Below are 15,921 nucleotides of genomic sequence, written 5' to 3'. Positions count from 1 at the left end.
CTGCCCAGGCCGGAGTGCAGTGGCACGATCTCGGCTCACTGCAACCTCTGCCTCCCAGGTTCAAGCAATTCTCCCGCCTCAGCCTCCCAAGTAGCTGGGATTACAGGTGCGTGCCACCACACCTGGCTAATTTTTGTATTTTTAGTAGAGATGGGGTTTTGCCATGTTGGCCAGGCTGGTCTCAAACTCCTGACCTCAGGTGATCCACCCACCTCGGCCTCCCAAATTGTTGGGATTATAGGCGTGAGCTACTGTGCCCAGCCTGAAAAATCCTATTGCAGATGAGAAGATGTTGGTAGAATTCACTCACTCCTGTGTCCCATCCCAAATTGAGCTCAGCAGTGTCATAAACACACCTGAAAAACACTGTAAACAACCCAGAGAAGCCCCTGAACGAGTGAACCCTTTCCTAAGTACATTCTCATCAAATGAAAACGAGGACTCCGGATTCAAAGTGAAGATAACTTCTCCCATGGTTTTTATTCTCAGCCTTGCTCCGTCGGGGCTTCCTTGCTATAGGATTCTTGAGCAGGGGCTACTATCAGCAAACCCGGTGCCTTCAGCCTCTCCTAGGACCCTTCTCCTCACCTCCACTTTGGCCAAAATCTGCCTGTTCCAGGCAGGTTGCATTCTACCCAGCTTTCAGGCTGAGATTGAGTAGGTGTTCTCCCTGGCTCCTGCATCTGTTAGCTATTGCTGGGTGCAAACCATCCTAAAACTGGCTTAGAACCATTAGTGTGCGTGGGTCTGCAGGCCAACGGGGAGTTTCTTTTCTTTTTTTTTTTTTGAGACAGAGTCTCGCTCTTGTTACCCAGCGTTACCCAGGCTGGAGTGCAATGGCGCAATCTCAGCTCACCGCAACCTCCGCCTCCCAGGTTCAAGTGATTCTCCTGCCTCAGCCTCTGGAGTAGCTGGGATTATAGGCATATGCCACCATGCCTGGCTAATTTTGTATTTTTAGTAGAGACGGGGTTTCTCCATGTTGGTCAGCCTGGTCTCAAACTCCTGACCTCAGGTGATCTGCCTGCCTCAGCCTCCCAAAGTGTTGGAATTACAGGCATGAGCCACCGCGTCCAGCCCAACTGGGGGTTTCTTCTGGTCCCAGCTGAGCTTACTTATGATTTTGCAGTCAGCTGTGTGTTTGAAGCTCTGCTGACCTTGACTTATCTATGTTTGGAGGTTGGCTGGCAATGGACACACTGGGAAAACTGCACTTCCATATGTGTTTCTCATTCTCCAGCAGGCTAGCCCAGGCCAGGAGAGAAGCATGCAAGTCATCTAGAGGTCCGGGCTTGGATCTGGCACTTCTATTGCATTCAGTTGGCCAAAGTGAATGGCAGGCCATCCTAGATTGATGGGAAGGAAACTTCATCTCTTGATGGGAGTGACTGCCATGTCATGTTGTGAAGGGCAGGGAATCCACATAGTTTACTGTCCAGTCCAGAACATCACTTCACCTTTCTCCTGCCAGAGCTACGCTCTTCTTACTCCTGAGTTGGCAGAGGATGAGCTAGAGGGCAACCTCAGACTCTGATGGTGCAGTAAGAGTCAAGGATGAACGACCAGACCCTAGCTCACTGTCCCCCCCCCCTTTTTTTTTTTAGACAGGGTCTTGCTCTGTCATCCAGGCTGGGGTACAGTGGTGCGATCTCAGCTCACTGCAACCTCTGCCTCCCTGGTTCAAGTGAGTCTCATGCCTCAGCCACCCAAGTAGCTGGGTTTATAGGCATGAGCCAGTACACCTGGCTAATTTTTGTATTTTTAGTAGAGAAGAGGTTTCACTATGTTGGTCAGGTTGGTCTCAAACTCCTGGCCTCAAGTGATCTGCCCACCTTGGCCTCCCAAAGTTCTGGGATTATGGGCATGAGCCACAGCACCTGGCCACCCCCTGGCCACTATTAGGAGGTTGGCATGACAGATGAGCAGCCAATATCCACTCTTCCCTCCTGCCTGAGAATGGGCCTAGGAGTACAGTCTGAACCTCTGAGCCACCCAAATCACTGCCATTCTGGGGGAATCTACCATCAATTCTAACTTCAAAAGGGAAACTAGAAATCAGGGAGGTGAAGGCAATAGGGCTGGCAACTCACCTTCTTTCCACAAACAGGAAGGATTGAGGCCACTTTATGGAGATGGTGACAGTAATATGTCTTCGATACCTGTTGTGTGGTCTGCCAGGTACTCATTCCCATTTCCTTCTGAAAGTGTAACTCCAATTTCTCTTGGAAAACTATCCCTTGTAGCATATCCATCCTTGTAGCATATCCATCCATCCATCCCTTGTAGCATATCCTTGCAGCATATCCATCCTTGTAGCATATCCATCCATCCATCCATTGTAGCATATCCATCCTTGTAGCATATCCATCCATCCATCCATTGATCCATTGATCCATCCATCCATCCATCCATCTGTCTGTCCAACAAAACTTTGTTGTGTTCCAGTGATGCCCCAGCTCCTGGGGATACAGAAACGAACAAGAAAAAGTTCCTGCATTCAAGAAGTCTACCCTCTGGAGGTATAAAGCATGTAAATAATCAGACACAATGCAAATCCAGATGATTAGTGTTAATGAAGAGGTCAAGCAGAGTGAGAGCACAGAGACTGGGTAAGGTCTCTGGAGAAGTGACATCCAGTGAGACCTGAATGATGGGAAGACCTGGGGGAAGAGCACCCCCAGTCTTTAATCATCTGTGCAAAGGCCTAAGACAAGAGAATCTTCCTCAAGAAGCCACTTTCCAGGCCCTCTTGACTAGAGAAGTGTGTGGACAGAAACCCCAGGCAGAGGTGAGTAAGACAGAAGGGTAGCTGGTGCAGGACGGGTTGGCTGCCAGCTAAATGCCCTGCCTCTGTCAACCCCTCTTAGTCTACCACGTCTCTGTCTCATTTCTCTTCCCCACCCCTACCTTTCCAGTGCTGGCTCTTCTGGTTGCTGTCCAGTTCCCAGTTGTGAACTCCACCTTCCCCAATGTGGAGCTTCCTCATTCCCAGCCCAGTCACTTCCTGCTCACCCCCACCTCTTTCTGGGGACACTGGGTACAGGGAAGCACAGTGACAGGACCTGTCCCTAGGCATGGAGAAAAGGGTCTCGGGACTTTAGGGCCTTGGGTCTCCTTAGAGAAGCATCTGGTCCTCTTTTACTTTATAATATTCATTCATTCAATGAGCATTTATTTAGTACTTGCTCTGTGCTGGCACTTTTTAGCATCTGGGGACACAAATGAGGAAATGCTCAGATTCTGCCAGCAAGGAGCCAGAAGAAGGAAGAGATCGGCTAGCAAAGGTGACTGCATAAGATCAGGTGAGGACCACAGGTGGATATAGATCAGGTGGAGATCTTTAAAGGGGGCCACAGGGCTTCCCAAGGTGCAGGATCCACCAAGTAAACTCCTGGGTCCTCCTGGGAGGCTGCTGTGCCAGGGGCTGCATGTGAGGGTCACTTATCTGGGGATGGGGCTGGGGCTGCTGCAGAAGAAATGCCTGAGGCAGGGGCTGAGGGTTGCCTTAGAACAGCCCATTCCCAGGAGACCTGCGTTTCCTCCTCTGCAGGCCGTGGGGCTGGGAGCACATGCAGAGGGCTGGTCCCACTGGGACCCTCACTGAGTCCTGCTTTCTTCTCCTTTTTCCAGCCCTCCTTCAAGGGGCCTACTGAGAACCTCTGGGGGAAACTCTGGTAGAGGAGGTGGAGAATTGGTGGGGGTGGGATGGAAGAATGGTACCCTAGGATGCTGGTACTTCTGTGCTCAGCGCTCACCCACAGTGGCCCTGAGGGGCCTGTGTCTTGCTCCCTGTGCTGCATCCCTTACCCCAGCTCCAGGAGGTTCACTCCACCATGCTCGCCCCAGCCCCCTCACCCAGCGCACCCTCCAACCTCCCATTGGATGGCATCTTCCTCTGCTCCTCAGCCCCTGGGGTGCCTCCTCCCTGCCCACTGGCTAGAGGCGGAGCTGGTCTTGGTGGTACTCAAGGCCCCAGCGCCCACCCTGCCTCTAGAGTCACCTCATCCACGAACGCCGCAGCCCCTGGGTCTCCCCTGTCTGGGCCTCCCTCCATTCTGGGCTCCAGCTCTGTAGTCACCCTCGGCTCCAAATGTGGGATCTTTTCTGTGCCCTTGGAGTGCAAGGACCTTCATCTCTTTGCTTCTCATATAGACCCAAATAAGAGGATCATGCTGGGTGGGGTGGCTCATGCCTTTAATCCCAGCACTTTGGGAGGCTGAGGTGGGCAGATCACCTGAGGTTGGGAGTTTGAGACCTGCCTGACCAACATGGAGAAACCCTGTCTCTACTAAAAATACAAAATCAGCTGGGCATGGTGGCGCATGCCTGTAATTCCAGCTACTCGGGAGGCTGAGGCAAGAGAATCTCTTGAACCTGGGAGGGGGAGGTTGCGGTGGGCTGAGATTGTGCCATTGTACTCCAGCCTGGGCAACAAGAGCAAAACTCTGTCTCAAAAAAAAAAAAAAAGTCACGATTGTTTTGAGTTGTTTTTAAAATTTACACACGATAAACTTGTTTGTTGCAACATATGGGGTTCTAAATTTTTAAAAATTATTGTGCAGTGAAATTGACTTTTTTAGGGAATGTACAGTTCTGTGAATTATACATTATAACACATGTATAGATTCATGTAACCACCATCACAACCAAGATACTGAATAGTCTGTTACCCTAAAACAATCCCCTTGGTACCCCTTTGTGGTCAGACCTCCCCGATCCCTAACCCCTGGCAGCCACTGAGCTGTCTTTTTGAGAATGTCACATGAATGAAATCATACAGTATGTAACATTTTGAGACTGTCTTTTTCAACTCAGCGTAGTGTCTTTGAAATTCATTCACATTTTCACATCCTTTTTCCAACTGAGTGGTATTCTATTGTATGAATGGATTCCAGTTTGTTTATCCATTCATTTTGTGATGGAAATTTGGGTTGTTGCAAATTTTTGGTACTATGAATAGAGCTACCATGAAATCGGACCTGGTGGCTCACACCTGTAATCCCAGTACTTTGGGAGGCCGAGGAGGGTGGATCAGGAGTTAGAGACCAGCCTGGCCAACATGGTGAAACCCCATCTCTACTAAAAATACAAAAAATTAGCCGAGTGTGGTGTCAGGTGCCTGTAATCCCAGCTACTCAGGAGGCTGAGGCAGGAGAATTGTGTGAACCCAGGAGGCGGAGGTTGCAGTGAACCAAGATGGCACCACTGCACTCCAGCCTGGACGACAGAGTGAGACCCTGTCTTAAAAAAAAAAAAGAACTACTCTGAATATTCATGGACATACTTTTTCACTTCTCTAGGTTAAATACCAAGGAGCCAGATTGCTGGGTCATATGTTGAACTTTATAAGAAGCTGCCAAACTATTTTCTGGAGCAGCCGTACCATTTTGCATCCCCACCAGCAATTTATGAGACTTCTAGTCACTCCACATCCTTTATAACACTTGTTATTATCATTATTTAAAGTTGTATCCATTTAAATAAATGTGTGGTGGTATCTCATTTTAGTGTTAGTTTGTATTTCCTAGTGGATAATGATGTTGGATATCTTTCATGTGGTTATTTTCCATCTGTGTATCTTTGGTGAAGTATCTGTTCAAATCCTTTGCTTATTTAAATATTATGTTGTTTGTCTTTTAAGAATGTCAAATAGCCGGGCACGGTGGCTCACGCCTGTAATCCCAGCACTTTGGGAGGCCGAGGTGGGCGGATCAGGAGGTCAGGAGATCAAGACCATCCTGGCTAACGAGGGGAAACCCCATCTCTACTAAAAATACAAAAAAATTAGTCGGGTGTGGTGGCAGGCGCCTGTAGTCCCAGCTACTCGGGAGGCTGAGGCAGGAGAATGGCGTGAACCCGGGAGGTGGAGCTTGCAATGAGCAGAGATCGCCCCACTGCACTCCAGCCTGGGCGACAGAGTGAGACTCCGTCTCAAAAAAAAAAAAAAAAAAGAATGTCAAATAAATGGAATTATACAGCATATAACATTTTGAGACTGGCTTCTATTACTCAACCTAATGTCTCTGAGTTTGTACAAGTGGTTGTGTGTATCAACAGCTTGTTCCTTTTCACTGCTGGAATTACAGCAGTTGGTGTATCCATTTACCCTTTGAAGCACATTGGGTTGTTTCCAGTTTTTGGCTATTACGATTAAAACTGCTGTGAACCTTTGTGTACATGTTTTTGTGTGAGCGTAAGGTTTAATTTCACTTGGGCAGATACCCAGGAGTGGGATTGCTGGACGATTTGGTAAGTATATGTTTACCTTATAAGAAACTGCCAAACCATTTTCCAGCATGGTTGTATTTTTCTCATTCCAACCAGCAGTGTATGAGTGTTCCAGTTCCTCGTCATTCTTGCCAACTCTTGGTGTTGCCAGGATTTTTAATTTTAGCATTTCTAACAGGGGCATAGTGATATCTCATTGTGGTTTTAATTTGCATTTTCCTAATGGCTAATTATATTGAACATCTTTTAATACATTCACTTGCTATCATTACATCCTTTTTGATGCTGTGTTTGTTCAAGTCCTTTGTCCATTTTTAATTGGGTTTGTTTACTTATTATTTAATTTTGAGAATTCTCAATAAATAAGTCCCTTCTAGAATGTGATTTGCATATATTTTCTCCAATTCTGTGGCTTGCTTTTCCATTCTGTTAACAGTCTTTTTCACTGAGCAAAATTTTTTTTTTTTTTTTTGAAACAGAGCTTTGCTCTTGTTGCCCAGGCTGGAGCCCAATGGCATGATCTTGGCTCACCACAACCTCTGCCTCCCAGGTTCAAGCAATTCTCCTGCCTCAGCCTCTGGAGTAGCTGGGGTTACAGGCATGCACCACCATGCCCAGTTAATTTTGTATTTTTAGTAGAGATGGGGTTGGTCAGGCTGGTCTCGAACTCCCGACCTCATCCGCCCGCCTCAGCCTCCCAAAGTGCTGGGATTACAGGCGTGAGCCACTGCGCCTGACCTACACTGAGCAAAAGTTTTAAATTTTGAAGTCAAATTCATTTTTTCTTTCATGGATAATGCTTTTGGTGTTATATCTAAGAAGTATTTCTTTAACCCAATATTATGAACAATTTTCTCTTGTTTTCTTCTTAAAGTTTTACATATTACATTTACAGCTATAATCCATTTTGGGTTAATTTTTTATAAGGTAGGAAGTTTAGGCTGAGAGTCCTCCTTTTTAAATTTTCTGATAGATGTCCAATTATCCCAACACCATTGAAAAAAAAAGACTACTCTTTCTCCATTAAATTGCCTTTGCATCTTTGTGGGGAAAAAAAAGCAATTAGTCATATTTGTGGAGATCTATTTCCAGACATTCTATTGTGATCGATTTATCTGTGCTTCTAATCTTCACTAATGCCATAATGTTTTCATTACTATAGCTTTATAGTAAGTCTTAAAATTGAGTTATGTGAGTCTTTCAACTTTTTTTAATCTTCAAAATTGTGCTATTCTAGTTCCTTTGCTTTTCTACATAAATTTTAGAATCAGCTTGTCTCTTCTAAAATTCTGCTGGGATTTTGATCCAAATGACGTTTAATTTATGGACCAATTTGGGGAGTATTTAGCTATATTGAGTCTCCCAATCAATAGACATGATATCTTTCTATTTGTGTCTTTTTATTTTGGTCATCAGCATTTTGTATATTTCAGAATATGTATTCTGCTCATGTTTTATTAGATATGTGTTTTATTAGATTAGATAAATCCAAGCATTATATTTTTGGAGCTATTGTAAATGATATTGTTTTTATAATTTTGGTTTCCAACAGTTCATGGAAGTATATGGACCTATGATTAAATTTTGTATGTTAACCTTACATATTTTTTTTCTTTGAGCATGAAAATAAATCCTTATTTTAATCTTGCTAAGCTCACTTAGTTTTAGGGGCCTTTGGTGGAGTCTTTGAAATTTCCTATGTAGACAGTCACTGTGAATATGGACACTTTTATTTCTTTTCGAATGTGTATGGCTTTTATTTCTTTTTCATGCCTTGTTGCACTAAGACTTCCAGTACAATCTTGAGCAGGAGTGGTGAGAGTGGACCCATTGTCTTTTTCCCAATCATAAGAGCGAACATTTAGTTTATCACCATTAACAATTCTTTTACCTGCCAGTTTTTTTTTTTTTTTTTTTTTTTGAGACGCAGTCTTGCTCTGTTGCCCAGGCTGGAGTGCAGTGGCATGATCTTGGCTCACTGCAACCTCGGACTCCTGGATTCAAGCAATTCACTGCCTCAGCCTCCCGAGTAGCTGGGATTACAGGCACCTGCCACCACGTTCAGCTAATTTTTGTATTTTTAGTAGAGATGGGGTTTCACCATCTTGGCCAGGCTGGTCTTGAACTCCTGACCTCATGATCGGCCCGCCTCAGCCTCCCAAAGTGTTGGGATTACAGGCATGAGCCACTGTGCCCGACTGAGTTTTTATCATGTATTGATGTTGAATTTTGTCAAATGATTTTTCTGAATTAATTGATATACTTTTTTTTTTTTTTTTTTTTTTTTTTAACAGAGTCTCCTTCTGTCGCCCAGGCTAGAGTGCAGTGGCGTGATCTCGGCTCACTGCAACCTCTGACTCCCAGGTTTAAGTGATTCTTTTGTCTCAGCTTCCAGAGTAGTTGGGATTACAGGCATGTGCCACCACACCTGGTTAATTTTTGCATTTTTAGTAGAGACAGGGTTTCATCATGTTGACCAGGCTGGTCTTGAACTCCTGACCTCAGGTGACCCACCTGCCTCGGCCTCCCAAAGTGCTGGGATTACAGGTGTGAGCCACCGTGCCCGGCACAGTTCTAAAATTTCGATTCAGTTATATTTCTTTATTTTTAAATTTTTGTTGGACCTGTCTGCCCTCCTGAGGGAGAGGGAGGGCAGGGCCCTGGTTATATTTTTGTTTTGTTTTATTTCTCTGCTGAGAGCTCCTATCTTTCTATTCATTTAAAAAGAGTTCAGCCAGGCACCGTGGCTCATGCCTGTAATCCCAGCAGTTTTGGAGGCCGAGGCAGGCGGATCACCTGATGTCAGGAGTTTGAGACCAGCTTGATCAATATGATGAAACCCTGCCTCTACTAAAACAATACAAAAATTAGCCAGGCATGGTGGCAGGCACCTGTAATCCCAGCTACTCGGGAGGCTGAGGCAGGAGAATCACTTGAGCCTGGGAGGCAGAAGTTACAGTGAGCTGAGATCACGCCATTGTACTCCAGCCTGGGCAACAAAATCAAAACTCTGTCTCAAAAATAAAAAAAAAAGGGTTCACCTTTGCTTCATGGATAATGGTGATGATAACTGCTTTAAAGTCTTTGATATTTCCAACACGTGAGTGACTTGGGAATGGCAAAAACTGATTGTCTTTTCCCTTGGGAATTAATCAGATTTTCCTGGCTCTTCATGTATTGAGTAATTTTGGATTGCATCCTGGACAGTTTAAATATTACATCTCTGGACAATGTTTAGTTTTTCTTTTAGCAGACAAATCAGTTACGTAAAGGTCAGAGGCTTTGTCTTGCTTTCCGTGGATGATGATTCTAATGTCAGTGTCAGTTTTCAAAGCCTTTTCTATGCTGTTTGAGTCTGCCCTTGCATGTGCTACGTAGGGGTTAGTTTGGGACTTGGTAGTGGTTTTTGTTGTAGTTCATTTTTCAAAGGATGCTGTAAACCAAAAGCATCCGAGACAAGTCTCAGTTTAGGAGTTTATTTTTCCAAGGTTAAGGACATGCTTGTGACACAGCCTCAGGAATTCCTAATGACATGTACCCAAGGTGGTCGGCCTACAACTTGGTTTTATACATTTTAGGGAGTCATAAGACATCAATCAATACATGTAAGATGTACCTTGGTGTGGTCTGGAAAGGCGGGACAAGTGGAAGTGGGGGCTTCCACGTCATAGGCAGATTCAAAGATTTTCTGATTGGCAATTGGTTGAGTTATTATCTAATGACTTGGAATCAATAGAAAGGAATGTCTGGGTTATAAGGGGGTTGCAGAGACCAAGGGTTTATGATGTAGATGGAGGCCCCAGGTAGCAGGCTTTAGAGAAAATAGATTGCATGCGTTTCTTATCAGGCTTAAAGAGTCTGTTCTATCAGTCTTAAGGTCTGTGTTGATATTAATAGTAATGAGGCATGTCTGACTCCCACTTTCCATCATGGCCTGAACTAGTTTTACAGGTTAACTCTGGAGTGCCCTTGCCCAAGAGGAGGGGTCCATTCAGGTGGTTGGGGGCTTAGAATTTTATTTTTGATTTATTATGTGCAGCTAAGGTGTGAGCCTGAGACATGTGTTTGTTATACACGGAATTAGGGGATTCCTTTTTCCTTATTTTCTGAACTTTCCTCATTCTTCCACTCCTAGAGATTATGTTCTTGGTTCCTCTGGCCAGAAATATGGATTTGTCTCAGAGTTTTAGACCACCACACTTCCATGCAGTTCCATGTGACTAGAGCTGCCTTCAGGGCAAAGGGGCAAAAGAAATGAGAAAAAATTACTTCTTTCAGACTACGGGGGTCCCGTCCGTTTGTACATTTCCTCTAGCTAGGGAGATGATTTTTCAGGTGCCCATAGCACCACCACCGGGACAATGCGGTTCTGTGACTGGGCCTGGCCTTGGGGTAGGGCTAAGAGAAAAAAGAGAAAGAAAGAAAGAAGAAGGATGCTGTCCATACTCTCTAGCATGAGGAAGTGTCTTTTTCTGATCCTCTGATCCAAAATAAGGACTTTCTTTTGGATTATTTACTGTTCACACTTGTGTGGTTCTGCATTTTAGGCTATCCTTGACTTTGACTTGACTTTCTTCCCCAATCTGTGTGCTATTGCTACTTTTTCTTTTCTTCTTCTTCTTCTTTTTTTTTTTTGAGATGGAGTTTTGCTCTTGTTGCCAAGGCTCAGTGCAATGGCCCGATCTTGGCTCACTGCAACCTCCACCTCCCGGGTTCAACTGATTCTCCTGCCTCAGCCTCCCGAGTAGCTGGGATTACAGGCGCATGCCACCATGGCTGGCTAATTTTGTATTTTTAGTAGAGACAGGGTTTCTCCATGTTGGTCAGGCTGGTCTCGAACTCCCAACCTCAGGTAATCCACCCGCCTCTGCCTCCCAAAGTGCTAGGATTACAGGCGTAAGCCACCGTGCCCGGCCGCTATTGTTTACTTTTCAGAGTCTAGTTGACTTTGTATTCTGTCCAGAGTTTTCCGTTGTAATCACTGTGAAAGATTGTCTGTAGTGTACTTACTTCATCTTGCCAGCACTGGATTCAATGGTATTTTAAAGACATTTAAAAAGATGATCTTTTCTGTTTGCCCACATAATCACCATTGTGAGGCTTTCATTTCCACCTGCTGCTCTGAGCTTCCACCCGGGACCTTCCTTTAGCTTTCTGGCAGTGTGAGTCTGCTGGTAATAAATGATCTCAGCTTTTATTTTTTAGAAAATGTCTTTATTTCACCTTCCTTGAAAAGGCAAAGGTATAATTTATATACAGTGAAATGGAGAAATCTTAAATGTGAAGTTAAATGAATTTTGACAAATGCATATACCTCAAATCCACACCTCATCAAGATATAGAACACTCATATCATCCCAGAAACTCCCTTTGTGTCCCTTTCCAATCAATCTCAACTCCCAGAGGCAACCACTGTTCGAGATTTTTTTTTTTTTTTGAGATGGAGTTTAGCTTTTGTTGCCCAAGCTGGAGTGCAATGGTGCAATCTCGGCACACCACAACCTCTGCCTCCCAGGTTCAAGCCATTCTCCTGCCTCAGCCTCCCAAGTAGCTGGGATTACAGGCATGCGCCACCATGCCTGGCCAATTTAGTATTTTTAATAGAGATGGGGTTTCTCCATGTTGGTCAGGCTGGTCTCCAACTCCAGACCTCAGGTGATCTGCCCGCCTCAGCCTCCCAAAGTGCTGGGATTACAGGCGTGAGCCACCACGCCTGGTCCATTGTTCCTGATTTCTATCATAATATATTAGTTTTGCATTTTTTTAAAAAACAGGGTTTTGCTCTGTCACCTAGGCTGGAGTACAGTGGCTTGATCCTGTCTCACTGCAGCCTTGACCTCCCAGGCTCAAGTGACCCTCCCACCTCAGGCTCCCAAGTAGCTGGGACCACAGGTGCACACCACCACACTTGGCTAATTTTTTTTTTTTTTTTTTGAGACAGAGTTTTGCTCTTGTTGCCCAGGCTGGAATGCAATGGCATGATCTTGGCTCACTGCAACCTCCTCCTGTCAGGTACAAGTGATTCTCCTATCTCAGCTTCCCAAGTAGCTCGGATTACAGGCATGTGCCACCACGCCTGGCTAAATTTTTTGTATTTAGTAGAGAGGGGGTTTCACCGTGTTAGTCAGGCTGGTTTTGAACTCCTGACTTCAGGTGGCCCACCCACCTCAGCCTCCCAAAGTGCTGGGATTACAGGCATGTGCCACCACACCCATCCTTGGCTAATTTTTTTAAAAACATTTTTTGTAGAGACAGTGTTTTCCTAGGTTGCCCAGGCTGGTCTCAAACTCCTGGGTTCAAGAGATCCTTGGCCTCTTTAAAGTGCTGGGATTATAGGCATGAGCCACCACAACAAATGTGCATGTTTTAAATTTGATATAAATAGAATTATACAATATGTTCTGTTTTGCATTTGGCTTTTTTTGCTCAATATAATGTCATGGATAAGATTCACCCATGTTATTGCATGTATCATTAGTTCTTGGCTATTTATTGCCCAATTGTATTTTATTTTATGAATATACCACAATTTGTGTATCCATTATCCTATTTATAGATATTTCACTTGTTCCCAATGTTTGACTATTAAGAGTATATGCTATGAGCATTCCTGTACAAGTCTTTTTGTGAATATGTTTTCATTTCTCTTAAGTAAATACCTAAGAATGAAATTGCTGAGTCAGAGAGTAGGTGTAGGTATATGGTTAATTTTAAAAGAAATAGCCAAATGAATTTCCAAATTGGTTGTATTATCAAAAATATATGAGAGTTTCATTTGCTCTGCATCCTTGCCAACATTTGGTATTCTCCTTTTCTTTTTTTTTTTTAATTTTGGCCATCATGATGGTGGCTTAAATTTTGTCTTTCCCTGATAACTAATGATGTTGAGCAAATTTCATGTGTTTGGAAGCCACTTGAATATCTTCTTTTATAAAGTATTGGTTTAAGCCTTTCGTCCATTTTTATTAGTTTGTTTTTTGTTACTGAGTTGTAAGAGTTCTTATATTCTGAGTAGGAGTCCTTTGCCAGATATAGGTATTGTGAATATTCTTTCCTCAGATTGTAGCTAAAGTGCTGTCTTTTTTTTTTTTTTTTTTTTTTTGAGACAGAGTCTTGCTCTGTCACCCAGGCTGGACTGCAGTGGCACAATCTCAGCTCACTGCAAGCTCCGCCTCCCAGGTTCACGCCATTCTCCTGCCTCAGCCTCCCGAGTTGCTGGGACTACAGGCACCCGCCACCATGCCCAGCTAATTTTTTGTATTTTTAGTAGAGGTGGGGTTTCACCATGTTAGCCAGGATGGTCTCGATCTCCTGACCTCGTGATCCGCCCGCCTCGGCCTCCCAAAGTGCTGGGATTACAGGCGTGAGCCACCGCGCCTGGCCAAGTGCTGTCTTTCGATAAGCAGAAGTTTTAATTTGGACAAAGTCTAATTTATCAAATTTTTTTTGAGACAGGGTCTCACTCTGTCATCCAAGCTGGAGCACAGTTGTGCAAACATGGCTCATTGCAGCCTTGACCCCTGGGCTCAAGTGATCCTCCCACTTCAGCCTCCCTGAGTAGCTGGGACTACAGGCATACGCCACCATGCCTGGCTAATTTAAAAAAAATTTTTTGTAGAGACAAGGTCTCAACATGTTTGAGTCTGGGCTGGTCTCAAACTCCTGGGCTCAGGCAATCCTCTCGCCTCGGCCTCCCAAAGTGCTGGGATTACAGGCATGAGCTACCACGCCTGGCAAATTTATCAATATTTTATACTTAGTGTTTTCTGTTTGCTATGAAAACAGTTTTTGTTGACTCTTGGGCACAAAATAATTCTCATAGGATTTCTTCTAAAAGTTTTATAGTTTTAGGTTTCGTTTAGGCTATGATCCATCTTGAATTATTATTTGTGTCTATGGTGTTAGGTAAGGATCAAGATTCTTTTATTTTAAATTGAAAAATGTGTTTCCTTCTGCATTGAATTATGTTGGTACATTAAACAAATCAATAGACCATATAAGTGTAAGTCTTTTTCTGGCTTTTCTATTCCATTTCATTGATCTGTTTGTCTCTTCTTACACCATGCTGTCTCGATTACTGGAACTTTATAGTGAGTCTTCAAGTGAGATAATATAAATCCTTCAACTTTGTTCTTTTTTTTTGTTTTTGAGACAGCCTCGCTCTGTCCATCTCACTGCAACATTTACCTCCCAGGTTCAAGCAATTCTCCTGCCTCAGCCCCCTGAGTAGCTGGGATTACAGGCACCCACCACCATGCCCAGTTAATTTTTTGTATTTTTAGTAGAGACGGGGTTTCACTGTGTTGCCCAGGCTGATCTCCAACTCCTGGCCTCAAGTGATCCACGTGCCTCAGCCTCCAAAGTGTTGGGATTACAGGCGTGAGCCACTGCATCCAGCTAACTTTGTTCTTCTATATCAAGAATTCCCCAATCGTCCATTGATTATGAAAATACAGTTGATTGGCTGGACGCAGTGGCATGCCTGTAATCCCAGCACTTTGGGAGGCTGAGCTGGGCAGATCACTTGAGGTCAGGAGTTTGAGACCAGCCTGGCCAACATGGTGAAACCCTGTCTCCACTAAAAATACAAAAATTAGCTGGGCACAGTGGTGCGTGCCTGTAATCCCAGCTACTTGGGAGGCTGAGGCAGGAGAATCACTTGCATATGGAAGGCAGAGGTTGCAGCGAGCCAAGATCATGCCATTGCACCCTGCACTGCAGCCTGGGCGACAGAGTGAGACTGTGTCTCAAAAAAAAAAAATAAAAAAAAAAATAAAATAAAATGCAGTTGATTTTTATATATTACCCTTGTATCTTGAAAATTTTTGATGACTTTTATTTTTTAAACAGCTTTACTGGGACATAATTCACATACCATACAATTCACCTATGTAACATGCACAATTCAATGGTTTAAGTATATTTATAGACATGTGCCACCATCACCATGAATATCTAGCAAGCTTGCTGAATTGCTTTATCAGCTCTAGTAGGATTTTTGGGTACATTTTTTGGGACATTTTAATGCAAATAATCATGCTGTCTGTGAATAACACAGTTTTCTTTCTTTAAACAGAATTTTAAGGCCATTTAAGGGCTTTATTGCACTGGCTAGGACTTTTAGTGTATTATTAAGTGGAAATGATAAGAGCAGAACTTTTAGTTTTATTTTTACATCTTTATTTTTGAAAGACATTTTCTCTGGGTATAGAATTTTAGGTTGGCTTATTTTTCTCTTCCCATTTCTTTAGCACTCTACAATGTCTTTCCATTTTTTTTCTGGCTTCTTTTTGTTTCTGATGACAAGTTATCTATACTATTTATTTTTCTTCCCCTAAATGTAATGTGACCTTTTCCTCTGGTTTCTTTTTTTTTTTTTTTCCCTGAGATGGAGTCTCGCTCTGTTGCCCAGGCTGGAGTGCAGTGGCAAGATCTCAGCTCACTGAAAGCTCCGCCTCCCAGGTTCACACCATTCTCCTGCCTCAGCCTCCCAAGTAGCTGGGACTACAGGCGCCCGCCACCACGCCCAGCTACTTTTTTTGTATTTTCAGTAGAGACAGGGTTTCACGGTGTTTGCCAGGATGGTTTTGATCTCCTGACCTCATGATCTGCCCACCTCGGCCTCCCAAAGTGCTGGGATTACAGGCATAAGCCACTGCACCTGGCAGTTTGTTTGTTTTTTGAGACAGAGTC

At 44.0% G+C, this 15,921-nt stretch overlaps 1 long non-coding RNA gene across 1 annotated transcript; it reads left to right on the top strand.

Annotated features, from left to right (window-relative positions):
* Nucleotides 1–1,073: 1,073 nt before the first annotated feature.
* On the top strand, nucleotides 1,074–5,487 carry LOC129532579 (uncharacterized). The gene is made up of 3 exons (XR_008678348.2): nucleotides 1,074–2,788; nucleotides 3,207–3,302; nucleotides 5,301–5,487. It is a non-coding gene; the product is annotated as an uncharacterized lncRNA (long non-coding RNA).
* The last annotated feature ends 10,434 nt before the right edge of the window (nucleotides 5,488–15,921 follow it).

Source organism: Gorilla gorilla, chromosome 2 (assembly GCF_029281585.2).
Source record: "Gorilla gorilla gorilla isolate KB3781 chromosome 2, NHGRI_mGorGor1-v2.1_pri, whole genome shotgun sequence".
Classification (NCBI taxonomy): domain Eukaryota; kingdom Metazoa; phylum Chordata; class Mammalia; order Primates; family Hominidae; genus Gorilla; species Gorilla gorilla.
Note: the sequence above shows the minus strand (reverse complement) of the source record. Positions and strands in the feature narration are given on the sequence as shown.